The 14,852-nt window shown below is 37.7% G+C and overlaps 1 protein-coding gene across 6 annotated transcripts in view; it reads right to left on the bottom strand.

Moving 5' to 3' along the window:
- PBX3 (PBX homeobox 3) overlaps positions 1-14,852 on the bottom strand; it is a 229,881-nt gene that overhangs the window by 33,345 nt on the left and 181,684 nt on the right. The gene's annotated exons all lie outside the window — the stretch shown is intronic.

Here is a 14,852-nt window from a genome sequence, read left to right on the forward strand (position 1 = left end):
GAGCCTGCACTCTAGAGCCCACGAGCCACAACTACTGAGCCTGTGAGCCACAACTACTGAAGCCCGTGTGCCTAGAGCCTGGGCTCTACAAGAAAAGAAGCCGCCACAATGAGAAACCTATGCACTGCCACGAAGAGTAGCCCCCGCTCGCTGCAACTAGAGAAAGCCCGTGCGCAGCGACAAAGACCCAATGCAATCAAAAATAAATAAATAAATACTTATTAAAAAAAAAAAAGAAAAAAAGAACCTCTATGTAAGAACATCTAGCTCTCCCACTCATGGAGACTTGCAACTGCTGTCAAATCACTTAACTTCTCTGAACATGTCTCTGCATCTGTGTTACATAATTTTCTCCACATTAGACTGTTATGAAAGTAGGTCTTATGCACCACTTTAATAGCTCTAAGATATGTTAGTTGGATGAATGTATGAATGTATGAATGAATGAATGAATCTTAATGCTGCCGATTAACCACTCTATCATTTCAGGTTCTCATCTGCTAAAAAAGAAAATCAATCTTTTCTTTACAGTACACTTCAATTACAGTAGCAATGAAGAATAAGTTAACATTTTTCATTCTAAAAACACCTAGGCAGGGAAAGTAGGGCCTGAGTTATTTAAATTCAAAATTGGAATCAGGAGAACAATGGAGTTTTTTGTGACTCATTAACTTGAATAACCAATGAAAGCTAGCTCTGTTCCAAAAAGTAAAAGCATATCAATATCTGTCCCACTGATTAAGAATATATGACAGGGACTTCCCTGGTGGTCCACTGGTAGGCTCTGCACTCTCAGTGCAGGTGGCCCAGGTTTGGTTCCTGGTCAGGGAACTGGATTCTGCATGCCACAACTAAAAAGAGCCCACATGCTGCAACTAAAGATCCCTCATGCCGCAACAAAGACCCCATGCAGCCTAAATAAATAAAGTAAATAAATAAATATTTTTTAAAAAGAATATATGGCAATTTAAGTATGATTCTCAGTGCTCATGACATTTGAAACTATTTCTTTTTTTGTGACTTTCTAGGGTGTTATGTAAAAGGGGAACTCCAGCTTACTAAATCACACTAAACTTTAAGAAGTCAAAGATTTCAAATTCTAAGTTCAGTCTGCAATTCTATGTTAAGGATATTTATATTTATAATATATTAACACAAATTAACATAGGACTAAAATAAATTGTAAAATTTTCACTTACCTGTTTCTATTTATATAGTGAACCTAAAAAACCTGTAATATATATTAACTTAACATATCCAAAACCAAACTCCTGATCTTCCCCCCAAAACCTGTTCTTCCCAAATCCTTGCCCAGCACAATTAATGACAACTCCATACTTCTCCTGCTCAGGCCAAAAATGTTAGAGTCACCCTATCAGTAAACCCTCAGCTGTACCTTCACAATTATCTGGAATGCAGCCGCCTCCCATGGCCTCTACTACTATCATCCTGGTCCAAGCCACCATCATCTTCTGCCTGGATTATTGCAGTGGCATCATAACTAGTGTCGCTGCTTCCCCTTGCCGCCCATGGCCTATTGTCAATACAGTTACCATGGTGATCCTGTTAAAACTTAAGTCAGATCATATCACTCCTTCGTTTTCCATCTCACTTAGAGTAAAAAGCCAAGTCATTACCATGGTCTATAAGGCCCCTGTACCACTTGGACCTCACAGTCCCTTTGACTTCATTTCCTAACCACTTCCCCCACTTGCTCAGGTTACTTTTACCTCAGGGTCTTTGCACTTACTGTTCCCTCTGCCTGGAATGTTCTTCACCAATTAGCCACATGGCTTGGTCATTCATCTTCTTCAATCTTTACCAAAAGATATTTTCTCAGGAGGGGTTTTCTTTACTACCCTATTGAAAATTACAACCTTTACCTTGCTGCTCTCCTTCCCTCCTTTATTTCTCTCCATAACGCCTATCCCTTTCTAATTTATCATTTACGTACATTACCTGTTTGTATCCTCCCAGGAAAACCTAAGCTCCATAAGGGCAGGTTTGTTGTTGTTGAGTAAGTAAGTAACTTTTTAATCAAATGAAAAATATATATACAAAAAAGGGACATACATCATGACTACAGGGCCTGATGAATTTCCATAAAGTGAGCACACCCATCAGATCATCATTTAGGTTGAGAAACGTTCCCCTTTGCAATCGCTGTTCTCTCAAGGGAAACCACTATCCTGATTTTTAACACTAAGATTAATTTTGCCTGTTTTTGAACTTTGGAATAAATGAAATTATAGGCTAAGTGCTTGACTTCTTTCACTTGGCATTATGTAATTACATATAGTCTAGTTCATTCATTCTCATTGCTACATAATATTCCAAATACATATAAATATACCACTTTTATTTACCCATTTTCCTATTGATGGACCTTTCCATTGTTTCTAGTTTGGCTATTATACTGTTGCTAAGGATATTCTTATATACATCTTTTGGTGACAGACGTACACAATTCTATCAGGTAGGGCAGGGGGTTCAGCCTGTTAAGTTCACAGATGTCTCTTCCATCCCTAGCACAGTATCTGACACATAATAGGTATTACAATAAATTTTTTGTTAACAAATGAATGGAATAATTCTTTAAAAACTTCTCTTATTTAGATTTAATAATTCACGTATGACTTCCTAGGCTTATATATGTAGGTTTATAATGCATAAAAATTAAATTAACCTCTGTAAATCCTCCACTCAACTTAATAAATATACTACCAACAATACCACTAAAACTCCTTGAATATCTCTTTCTAATCCCATTCTAATTAACTGAGTATTTTTTCATCATTCCCTTTCTTTCTTTATATTTAACCATATATATGTGTCCCCTAAATAATATGCTGTTTGCTTGGTTTTTAACTTTATGAAAATGATATCATACTATATATATTCTGCATTCTGAAAAATTGGCATTTTTCACTCAATATTAGAATTCACACAAATTGATGTGTGTAGCTGTAGATCATTCTTTTTTCACTACTATATAGTAATCCATTGTAGGATTATACCACAATGGATTTATCCACTTCTCCAGTCAATAAACTGGAAAACTGTCTTATATCAAGTTTTTTGCCATTTCAAATGGTATTACTATGAATGCTTTTACATGTCTCCTAATATACACAGACAAGAGGTTTCCTAGGACAATTTCATCTAAAGGTGAAATCATGGATTGGATGATATGTGTATATTCAAATTTATAAGATAATGCCAAAAGTTTTCCAAAGTGGCTATGCCAATTTACATTCCTACCAATGATATTTAAGGGTTCCTGCTGCTGTATATTCTTACCAACAATGTGCAGAGTTTGTATGGTCAGTCAGGATTTTTCGCCAAACCAGTAAATGTAAATGTTATTTTATTGCAGTTTTAAAATCACATTTTCCTGATAAGTAATAAGAAGGATCTTTTCATATAATTGACCATTTATATTTCTTCTTCTATGAAATCCTTGTTTCTGTTTTTGCCTATTTTTCAAATGGGTTTTGTCTTTTTCTTATTAATTTATAGGAGTTCCCTATATATTTTGCATTTTAATTCTCTTGCTTATACACTTACAAAAATCTTACAGTTTGTGGCCTGTCTTCACATTTTAAAAAGGTTTTATCTGAAATAATTTCAAACTTGCAAAAAAAGTTACAAGAATAAAAATAGTGTAAAGAACATGTATGTGTGCCCTTTACCCAGATTCACCTGTTACTAACATTTTGCCCCATTCATTTTATCATTTTTGTGCACTCAAACACATGCACTTGCTCTGTGTGTGTTTATGTTTGTATGTATGTGTTTATATATACACACATACACACACACACATATATAAACACACTTTCTTTTCCTGAACGATTTGAGGGTAAATTATATACACCATGGCCTTTTACCCCTAAGTAAGTCAGTGTGTATTTCTTAGGACTAGAGATATTCTCTTATATAACCACAGTACAATGACAAATTACAATTTACTTTAGTAAATTTAAGCCAATAATTCTTTCATGGCATTCTTCCCTCCAGTAGAGGATCCAGTCTAGGGTCGAGCATTGCATTTACATGTCATGTGTCTTCCGCCACTTTTAATCTAGAACATTTCCATGGCCTATCTTTGACATTTGTGAAGAATACTGCTCCCTCCCCACATTTTCTTCCTAACAGAACATTCCTCATTATGGGTTTGTCTGATGTTTTCTAGTGATTACATTCAGGTTACATTCCAGGGCAAAATACTACACACAATGTCCATTTGCCCCTCTTTGGTGATGAATCATCTAATCATTAGAATCATCTAATCACCTGGTCAGGGTTTTATTCCATTTCTCCACTCTATAATTGCCTTTCTAAAAAAGTATCCCTTTCAACAAATAAAGGGCCTATGGAGAGATACTTTAAGACCATGTTCTTCATACAGATATCCTCCTCGATTTAATATCTATTGATAATTCTTCTTAAAAAACATATGAAATGACTCCTAGTGTTTTATATATTGATTGATTGATTGATTTATGGCTGCGTTGGGTCTTTGTTGCTGCACGCGGGCTTTCTCTAGTTGCGTTGAACAGGGGCTACTCTTCGTTGCGGAGCGTGGCTCTAGGTGTGCGGGCTTCAGTAGTTGTGGCACACAGGCTTAGTTGCTGTGCGGCATGTGGGATCTTCCTGGACCAGCGCTCGAACCCATGTACCCTGCATTGGCAGGCAGATTCTTAACCACTGTGCCACCAGGGAAGCCCTGGCAGAAGGATTCTTAACCACTGCGCCACCAGGGAAGTCCCTCTATTGATAATTCTTGTCTGATCCAATCTTTACTAAAATGGTTGTATCATGTTGGTGTTTCACAGTCTTTAATAAGTACTTTGATAAACGGCCTACCACTGAATTTATCAACCTTTTCCTTTGTTGTTTACACATTTTGTTTTTATAAAGACTATCCTCAAACTACTAAAGATATTTCCTAACATTTTCTTCTGAAAATTCCTTACTTATTCCTAATTATTAAGTATTTTAAACAGTATTTTAAGTATTTCAAGCAATAAAGAATACATCAATTTCATATACTTTATTTGTTTTTGTTTTTTTGTTTGTTTGTTTGTTTTGTGGTATGCGGGCCTCTCACTGTTGTGGCCTCTCCCGTTGCGGAGCACAGGCTCCGGACGCTCAGGCTCAGCGGCCACGGCTCACGGGCCCAGCCGCCCCACGGCACGTGGGATCTTCCTGGACCAGGGCACGAACCCGTATCCCCTGCATCGGCAGGTGGACTCTCAACCACTGCGCCACCAGGGAAGCCCTCACATACTTTAAATCTAGCAAAAATAGTATTGCTATAGTTGCCTGTTATCAGTGGGTATCAATTTTTTTTTTTTTTTTGCAAGAAGAGATGCTTTTTCTTCCCTGCTTTGTTGTCCTTGGTAATTTTTTAAAAATTTTTGAATTTTATTTAATTTATTTTTTTATACAGCATGTTCTTATTAGTCATCAATTTTATACACATCGGTGTATACATGTCAATCCCAATTGCCCAATTCAGCACACCACCAACCCCACACCCCTGCGGTTTCCCCCACTTGGTGTCCATATGTTTGTTCTCTACATCTGTGTTTCAACTTCTGCTCTGCAAACCAGCTCATCTGTACCATTTTTCTAGGTTCCACATACATGCGTTAATATACGATATTTGTTTTCCTCTTTCTGACTTACTTCACTCTGTATGACAGTGCCTAGATCCATCCACGTCTCTACAAATGATGCAACTTCGTTCCTTTTTATGGCTAATATTCCATTGTATATATGTACCATATCTTCTTTATCCATTTGTCTGTCGATGGGCATTTAGGATCCTTCCATGACCTGACTATTGGAAATATTGCTGCAATGAACACTGGGGTGCATGTGTCTTTTTGAATTATGGTTTTCTCTGGGTATACGCCCAGTAGTGGGATTGTTGGATCATATGGTAATTCTATTTTTAGTTTTTTAAGGAAGCTCCATACTGTTCTCCATAGTGGCTGTATCAATTTACATTCCCACCAACAGTGCAAGAGGGTTCCCTTTTCTCCACACCCTCTCCAGCATTTATTGTTTGTAGATTTACTGACGATGCCCATTCTAACTCATGCGAGTTGATACCTTATTGTAGTTTTGATTTGCATTTCTCTAATAATTAGTGATGTTCAGCAGCTTTTCATGTGCTTCTTGGCCATCTGTATGTCTTCGCTGGAGAAATGTCTATTTAGATCTTTTGCTCGTTTTTGGATTGGGTTGTTTGTTTCTTTAATATTGAGCTGCATGAGCTGTTTATATATTTCGGAGATTACTCCTTTGTCCATTGATTTGTTTGCAAATATTTTCTCCCATTCTGAGGGGTGTCTTTTCATCTTCTTTATGGGTTCCTTTGCTGTGAAATGCATTTAAGTTTCATTAGATCTCATTTGTTGATTTTTGTTTTTATTTCCATTACTCTAGGAGGTGGCTCAAAAAAGACCTTGCTGTGAATTATGTCAAAGAGTGTTCTTCCTATGTTTTCCTCTAAGAGTTTTATAGTGTCTGGCCTTACATTTAGGTCTTTAGTCCATTTTGAGTTTATTTTTGTGTATGGTGTTAGGGACTGTTCTAATTTCATTCTTTTACATGTAGCTGTCTAGTTTTCCCAGCACCACTTATTGAAGAGACTGTCTTTTCTCCATTGTATATCCTTGCCTCCTTTGTCATAGATTAGTTGACCATAGGTGCGTGGGTGTATCTCTGGGTTATCTATCTTATTCCATTGATCTATTTTTCTGCTTTTGTGCCAGTACCATATTGTCTTGATTACTGTAGCTTTGTAGTATAGTCTGAAGTCAGGGAGTCTGATTCCTCCAGCTCCGTTTTTCCCCCTCAAGATTGCTTTGGCTATTCGGGGTCTTTTGTGTCTCCATACAAATTTTAAGATTTTTTGTTCTAGCTCTGTAAAAAATTCCATTGGTAATTTGATAGGGATTGCATTGAATCTGTAGATTGCTTTGGGAAGTATAGTCATTTTCACAATGTTGATCCTTCCAATCCAAGAACATGGTATATCTCTCCATCTGTTGGTATCATCTTTAATTTCTTTCATCAGTGTCTTATAGTTTTCTGCATACAGGTCTTTTGTCTCCTTAGGTAGGTTTATTCCTAGGTATTTTATTCTTTTTGTTGCAATGGTAAATGGGAGTGTTACCTTAATTTCTCTTTCAGATTTTTCATCATTAGTGTATACGATTGCAAGAGATTTCGGTGCATTAATTTTGTATCCTGCAACTTTACCAAATTCATTGATTAGCTCTAGTAGTTTTCTGGTGGCATCTTTAGGATTCTTTATGTATAGTACCATGTCATCTGCAAACAGTGACAGTTTTACTTCTTCTTTTCAAATTTGTATTCCTTTTATTTCTTTTTCTTCTCTGATTGCCATGGCTAGGACTTCCAAAAGTATGTTGAATAATAGTGGTGAGAGTGGACACCCTTGTCTTGTTCCTGATCTTAGAGGAAATGCTTTCAGTTTTTCACCATTGAGAATGATGTTTGCTGTGGGTTTGTCACATATGGCCTTTATTATGTTGAGGTAGGTTCCCTCTATGCCCGCTCTCTGGAGAGTTTTTATCATAAATGGGTGTTGGATTTTGTCAAAAGCTTTTTCTGCATCTATTGAGATGATCATATGGTTTTTATTCTTCAATTTGTTAATATGGTGTATCACATTGGTTGATTTGCATATACTGAAGAATCCTTGCATCCCTGGGATAAATCCCACTTGATCGTGGTGTATAATCCTTTTAATGTGTTGTTGGATTCTGTTTGCTACTATTCTGTTGAGGATTTTTGCATCTATATTCATCAGTGATATTGGTCTGTAATTTTCTTTTTTGTAGTATCTTTGTTTGGTTTTGGTATCAGGGTGATGGTGGCCTCATAGAATGAGTGTGAGAGTGTTCCTTCCTCTGCAATTTTTTGGAAGAGTTTGAGAAGGATGGGTGTTAGCTCTTCTCTAAATGTTTGAAAGAATTCACCTGTGAAGCCATCTGGTCCTGGACTTTTGTTTGTTGGAAGATTTTAAATCACAGTTTTAATTTCATTACTTGTGATTGGTCTGTCATATTTTCTATTTCTTCTTGGTTCAGTCTTGGAAGGTTATACCTTTCTAAGAATTTGTCCATTTCTTCCAGGTTATCCATTTTATTCACATAGAGTTGCTTGTGGTAGTCTCTTAGGATGCTTTGTATTTCTGCAGTGTCTGTTGTAACTTCTCCTTTTTCATTTCTAATTTTATTGATTTGAGTCCTCTCCTTCTTTTTCTTGATGAGTCTGGCTAATGGTTTATCAATTTTGTTTATCTTCTCAGAGAATCAGCTTTTAGTTTTATTGATCTTTGCTATTGTTTTCTTTGTTTCTATTTCATTTATTTCTGCTCTGATGTTTATGATTTCTTTCCTTATGCTAACTTTGTGTTTTGTTTGTTCTTCTTTCTCTAGTTCCTTTAGATATAAAGTTAGATTGTTTATTTGAGATTTTTCTTGTTTCTTGAGGTAGGCTTGTATTGCTAAAAACTTCCCTCTTAGAACCACTTTTGTTGCATCCCATAGGTTTTGGATCGTCGTGTTTTCATGGTCAATTGTCCCTAGGTATCTTTTGATTTCCTCTTTGATTTCCTCATTAATCTCTTGGTTATTTAGTAACGTATTGTTGAGGCTCCATGTGTTTGTGTTTTTTACGTTTTTTCCCCCTGTAATTCATTTCTAATCTCATTGCATTGTGGTCAGAAAAGATACTTGATATGATTTTAATTTTCTTAAATTTACTGAGGCTTGATTTGTGACCCAAGATGTGATCTATCTTGGAGAATGTTCCATGCGTGCTTGAGAAGAAAATGTAATCTGCTGTTTTTTAATGGAATGTGCTATAAATATCAATTAAATCTATCTGGTCTATTGTGTCACTTAAAGCTTCTGTTTCCTTATTTATTTTCATTTTGGATGATCTGTCCATTGGTGTAAGTGAGGTGTTAAAGTCCCCCACTATTATTGTGTTACTGTAGATTTCCTCTTTTACAGCTGTTAGCATTTGCCTTATGTATTGAGGTGCTCCTATGTTGGGTGCATATATATTTACAATTGTTATATCTTCTTCTTGGATTGATCCCTTGATCATTATGTAGTGTCCTTCCTTGTCTCTTATAACATTCTTTATTTTAAAGTCTATTTTATCTGATATGAGTATTGCTACTCCAGCTTTATTTTGATTTCCATTTGCATGGCATATCTTTTTCCATCCCCTCACTTTCAGTCTGTATGTGTCTCTAGGTCTGATGTGGGTCTCTTGCAGACAGCATATATATGGGTCTTGTTTTGGTATCCATTCAGCAAGCCTGTGTCTTTTGCTTGGAGCATTTAATCCATTCATGTTTAAGGTAATTATCGATATGTATGTCCCTATGACCATTTTCTTAATTGTTTTTTTTTTTTTTTTTTTTTTTTTTTTTTTGCGGTATGCGGGCCTCTCACTGTTGTGGCCTCTCCCGTTGCGGAGCACAGGCTCCGGACGCGCAGGCCTGGCGGCCATGGCTCACGGGCTTAGTTGCTCCGCGGCATGTGGATCTTCCCGGACCAGGGCACGAACCCGTGTCTCCTGCATCGGCAGGCGGATTCTCAACCACTGCGCCACCAGGGAAGCCCTTCTTAATTGTTTTGGGTTTGTTTGTGCAGGTTCTTTTCTTCTCTTGTGTTTCCCACTTAGAGAAATTCCTTTAGCATTTGTTGTAGAGCTGGTTTGGTGGTGCTGAATTCTCTTAGCTTTTGCTTGTCGGTAAAGCTTTTGATTTCTCCATCGAATCTGAATGAGGCCCTTTCTGCATAGAGTAATCTTGGTTGTAGGTTTTTCCCTTTCATCATTTTAAGTATATCATGCCACTCCCTTCTGGCTTGTAGAGTTTCTGCTGAGAAATCAGCTGTTAACCTTATGGGAATTCCCTTGTATGTTACTTGTCGTTTTTTCTTGCTGCTTTCAATAATTTTTCTTTGTCTTTAATTTTTCCCAATTTGATTAGTATGTGTCTTGGCATGTTTCTCCTTGGGTTTATCCTGTATGGGATTCTCTGCGCTTCTTGGACTTGGGTGGCTATTTCCTTTCCCATGTTAGGGAATTTTCGACTATAATCTATTCAAATATTTTTTCAGGTCCTTTCTCTCTCTCTTCTCCTTCTGGGACTCCTATAATGCGAATGTTGTTGCGGTTAATGTTGTCCCATGGGTCTCTTAGGCTGTCTTCATTTCTTTTCATTCTGTTTTCTTTATTCTGTTCCACAGCAGTGAATTCCACCATTCTGTCTTCCAGGTCACTTATCCGTTCTTCTGCCTCAGTTATTCTGCTATTGATTCCTTCTAGTGTAGTTATCATTTCAGTTATTGCATTGTTCATTTCTGTTTGTGTGTTCTTTAATTCTTCTATGTCTTTGTTAAACATTTCTTGTATCTTCTTGATATTTGCCTCCATTCTTTTCCTGAGGTCCTGGATGATCTTCACTATCATTATTATGAATTCTTTTTCTGGAAGGTTGCCTACCTCCACTTCATTTAGTTGTTTTTCTGGGGTTTTATCTTGTTCTTTCATCTGGTACATAGCCCTCTGCCTTTTCATCTTGGCTATCTTTCTGTGAATGTGGTTTTTGCTCCACAGGCTGTAGGATTGTAGTTCTTCTTGCTTCTGCTGTCTGCCCTCTGGTGGATGAGGCTATCTAAGAGGCTTGTGTAAGTTTCCTGATGGGAGGGACTGGTGGTGGGTAGAGCTGACTGTTGTTCTGGTGGGCAGAGCTCAGTAAAACTTTAATCCGCTTGACTGTTGATGGGTGGAACTGGGTTCCCTCCCTGTTGGTTGTTTATCCTGAGGCGACCCAATACTGGAGCCTACCTGGGCTCTTTGGTGAGGCTAATGACAGACTCTGGTAGGGCTCACGCCAAAGAGTACTTCCGAGAACTTCTGCTGCCAGTTTCCCTGTCCCCATGGTGAGATACAGCCACCCACCGCCTCTGCAGGAGACCCTCCAACACTAGCAGGTAGGTCTGGTTCAGTCTCCCCTGGGGTCACTGCTCCTTCCCCTGGGTCCCGATGCACACACTACTTTGTGTGTGCCCTCCAAGAGTGGAGTCTCTGTTTTCCCCAGTCCTGTTGAAGTCCTGCAATCAATTTCCACTAGGCTTCAAAGTCTGTTTCTCTAGGAATTCCTTCTCCCATTGTCGGACCCCCAGGTTGGGAAGCCTGACGTGGGGCTCAGAACCTTCAGTCCAGTGGGTGGACTTCTGTGGTCTAAGTGTTCTCCAGTCTGTGAGTCACCCACCCTGCAGTTGTGGGATTTGATTTTACTGTGATTGCACCCCTCCTACTATCTCATTGTGGCTCCTCCTTTGTCTTTGGATGTGGGGTATCTTTTTTGGTAAGTTCCAGTGTCTTCCTGTCGATGACTGTCCTGCAGCTAGTTGTGATTCTGATGTTCTCACAAGAGGGATTGAGAGCACATCCTCATACTCCGCCATCTTGGTTCCTCTCCCAGGTTTCAATATTTTAAAGTTAGTTTTGTATAGGAACAACTTTTTAAAAAAAAATTATTCTTTTTCTCAGCAGTTTCTTTTTTAAAAAATAAATTTATTTATTTATTTTTGGCTGTAGCGGGTCTCCGCTGCACGCAGACTTTCTCTAGTAGTGGCAAGCAGGGGCTGTTCTTTGTTGTAGTGCGTGGGCTTCTCATCGCAGTGGCTTCTCTTGCTGCGGAGCGTGGGCTCTAGGCATGTTGGCTTCAGTAGTTGTGGCATGTGGGCTCAGTAGTTGCACCTCGTGGGCTCTAGAGCACAGGCTCGGTAGTCGTGGCGCTCAGGCTTTGTTGCTCCACGGCATGTGGGATCTTCCCGGACCAGGGCATGAACCTGTGTCCCCTGCTTTGGCAGGTGGATTCTTAAGCACTGCGCCACCAGGGAAGTCCCATGAACAACTTCTGAATTCTAAACTTTATTGTATTTTAGTATGAGGTATATTTAAAACACTGTTTTTTCTATTTAGAAATTAGTTCACCTGTCAGGTCTGGAATATTCTCTACTTTCACTTCTAAACAACTTAAACAAAAGGATACTAATTAAAGGGGGGAAAGTGGTGGTGGTGGTGGGATGAATTGGGAGATTGGGATTTACATATATACACCAATATGTATAAAATGGATAACTAATAAGAGCCTGCTGTATAAAAATAATAAAATAAAATTCAAATCAATAAATAAAAATAAAATTAAAAAGCAAAAAAGAGATACTAATTTAAAAGGCTAGCAACTGGACTTCCCTGGATGTCCAGTGGTTAGGGCTCTGCACTTCCACTGCAGGGGCCACAGGTTCGATCCCTGGTCAGGGAACTGAGACCCCACATGCTGCACAGTGTGACAAAAAAAAAAAAAAAAAAAAAAAAAAAAAAAGGCTAGCAACTGATGTCTTCAATAGTGAAAATTTTCACTATTGCTTTCATGTCAGAGATGTGGGGGAAAAGGGAATGGCTGAGGGAAATAACATTTTTAAGCATGAAAAAGGTGCAAAGGAGAGGAAATTGTCACAATTTACATTGAATTTTCCACTGATTGCTGAAATTCTCAACATGAAAGGCTGATCTGGGAGAAAAGAAGGTCATAAAGTCTTTTTAGACAGAGAAATACATCTATGTCTATATTATTTCTATCTCAAGCAATTACTAAAAAATTTCCAAAATGAACAAAGCTATTTTTCCATAGAAAACCAGTGAAATGAACATAGTAATTAGCTATTTTTCAAAAATCTGTAAATGGGATCCTAGCCTATTTTAGAAGTACAGCAAAGCCTCCCTAGCTCAGAATAGTCAGAAGGAAACTTCTCTCACTCATTACACAAGCATGTGTTAACAAATCCTACATCACACACACAAGATGCTAGTACACCCAATGAAAAACTAGGATTATACTGATTTTCAAAAAATGTATATAATCTGTGTTATTCTCCAATGGTGAATATGTTATAGCAGTAAAAAAGAAAAGCAAGAAAAGGAGTGGAAGCATGAAACACCTTAATTTAAACTGGACCCGCAAATATCTGAATTCTAAGTCAGAGAGCTCTTGTGAGAGCAGGAAAACTAAACTTGGCATCATCAGCTGGTGTTCAGTACAAGCCCAATCCTTTCACTAATGTTCAGGGGAAATGCTCACACCAGAAAACACCCACTTGAAGTGAATATACTTTAAATTTCATCTTCCCTATCTGACGCAGCATATTATACTGTTCCTTAGTATTTCAAGTAGCAGTGAGTACTACATAGCCCAGATAGTGATTTTTTTTTCTGATCTATGTGGTTTTTGTATTAATTGAAGTATAGTTGATTTATATGTTCTTTTTCAGATTCTTTTCCACTATAGGTTATTACAAGATATTTAATATAGTTCCCAGTGCTATACAGTAGGTGCTTGTGGTAGTAATGTTTTATATAGTATACGTCTTCATAAACTGGTAGCCCAAATCAATTATATTCCATTTCAAACTGAGCAAAAGGAATCAAGACATGCCACTATATCATAAGGGAATGACAATAACTATTAAACGAAATCTTAATTACAAATCTAAGATTGTTCTGGAGGTTCTATGGAAAGTAATGCCAAAATAAGAGCTAAAAATCATCTCAAACCCAGATAATATTCCCTTAAATAACAATGACTTAAAATACTGATATGATGCAGCCACTATGGAAAACATTGTGGAGGTTCATCAGAAAACCAAAAATAGAATTACCATATGATCCAGCAATCCCACTCCTGGGCATATACCTGGACAAAACTATAATTCAAAAAGATACACACACCCCTATGTTCACAACAGCACTATTCACAATAGCCAAAACATGAAAATCACCTAAATGTCCATTGACAAATGAATAGAGAAGATATGCTACATATATACAATGGAATACTACTCAGTCATAAAAAAGAATGAAATAATTCCATTTGCAGCAACGTGGGTGCAACTAGAGATTATCACACTAAGTGAAGTAAGTCAGAAAGAGAAAGACAGGGACTTCCCTGGTGGTCCAGTGGCTAAGACTCTGCACTCCCAATGCAGGGGGCCTGGGGTTCGAGCCCTGGTCAGGGAACCAGAGCCCACATGCTGCAACTAAGAGTTTGTGTGCCGCAACTAAAAGATCCTGAGTACCGCAACGAAGACCCTGCATGTGGCAACGAAGATCCCGAGTGCCGCAAGTAAGACCCGGTGCAGCCAAATAAATAAATAAATATTGAAAAAAAAAAAAGAAAGAGAGAAAGAGAAAGACAAATACCATATGATATCACTTGTATGTGGGATGTAAAATATGGCACAAATGAACCTATCTACAAAACAGAAATAGACTCACAGACACAGTGAAGAGACTTGTGGTTGCCAAGGAGAAGGTGGGTGGGGGAGAGAAGGACTGGGAGTTTGGAATTAGCAGATGTAAACTATTATATATAGTATGGATAAACAGCAAGGTCCTACTATATAGTACAGGGAACCATATTCAATATCCTGTGATAAACCATAATGGAAAAGAATATTAAAAAAAAGAATGTCTGTGTATACCTGAGTTAGTTTGCTGTACAGCAGAGGCTGGCACAACATTGTAAATCAACTATACTTCAATAAAGATAAATAAATTAAAATAAAATACTGATATGAAACTTTTACTGGAATGTGAAGGAGATCTTTAGAATCTTGAACTTCAAATATATAGGAGTATTTATTTAGAGGCTACTTTAAAATTTATGTCACGTGACCTCTAGGGACCATTGAAATTTCTGGAAAGGGTCAGCTTTTCTT

This window comes from Kogia breviceps, chromosome 8, assembly GCF_026419965.1.
Source record: "Kogia breviceps isolate mKogBre1 chromosome 8, mKogBre1 haplotype 1, whole genome shotgun sequence".
NCBI lineage: Eukaryota > Metazoa > Chordata > Mammalia > Artiodactyla > Physeteridae > Kogia > Kogia breviceps.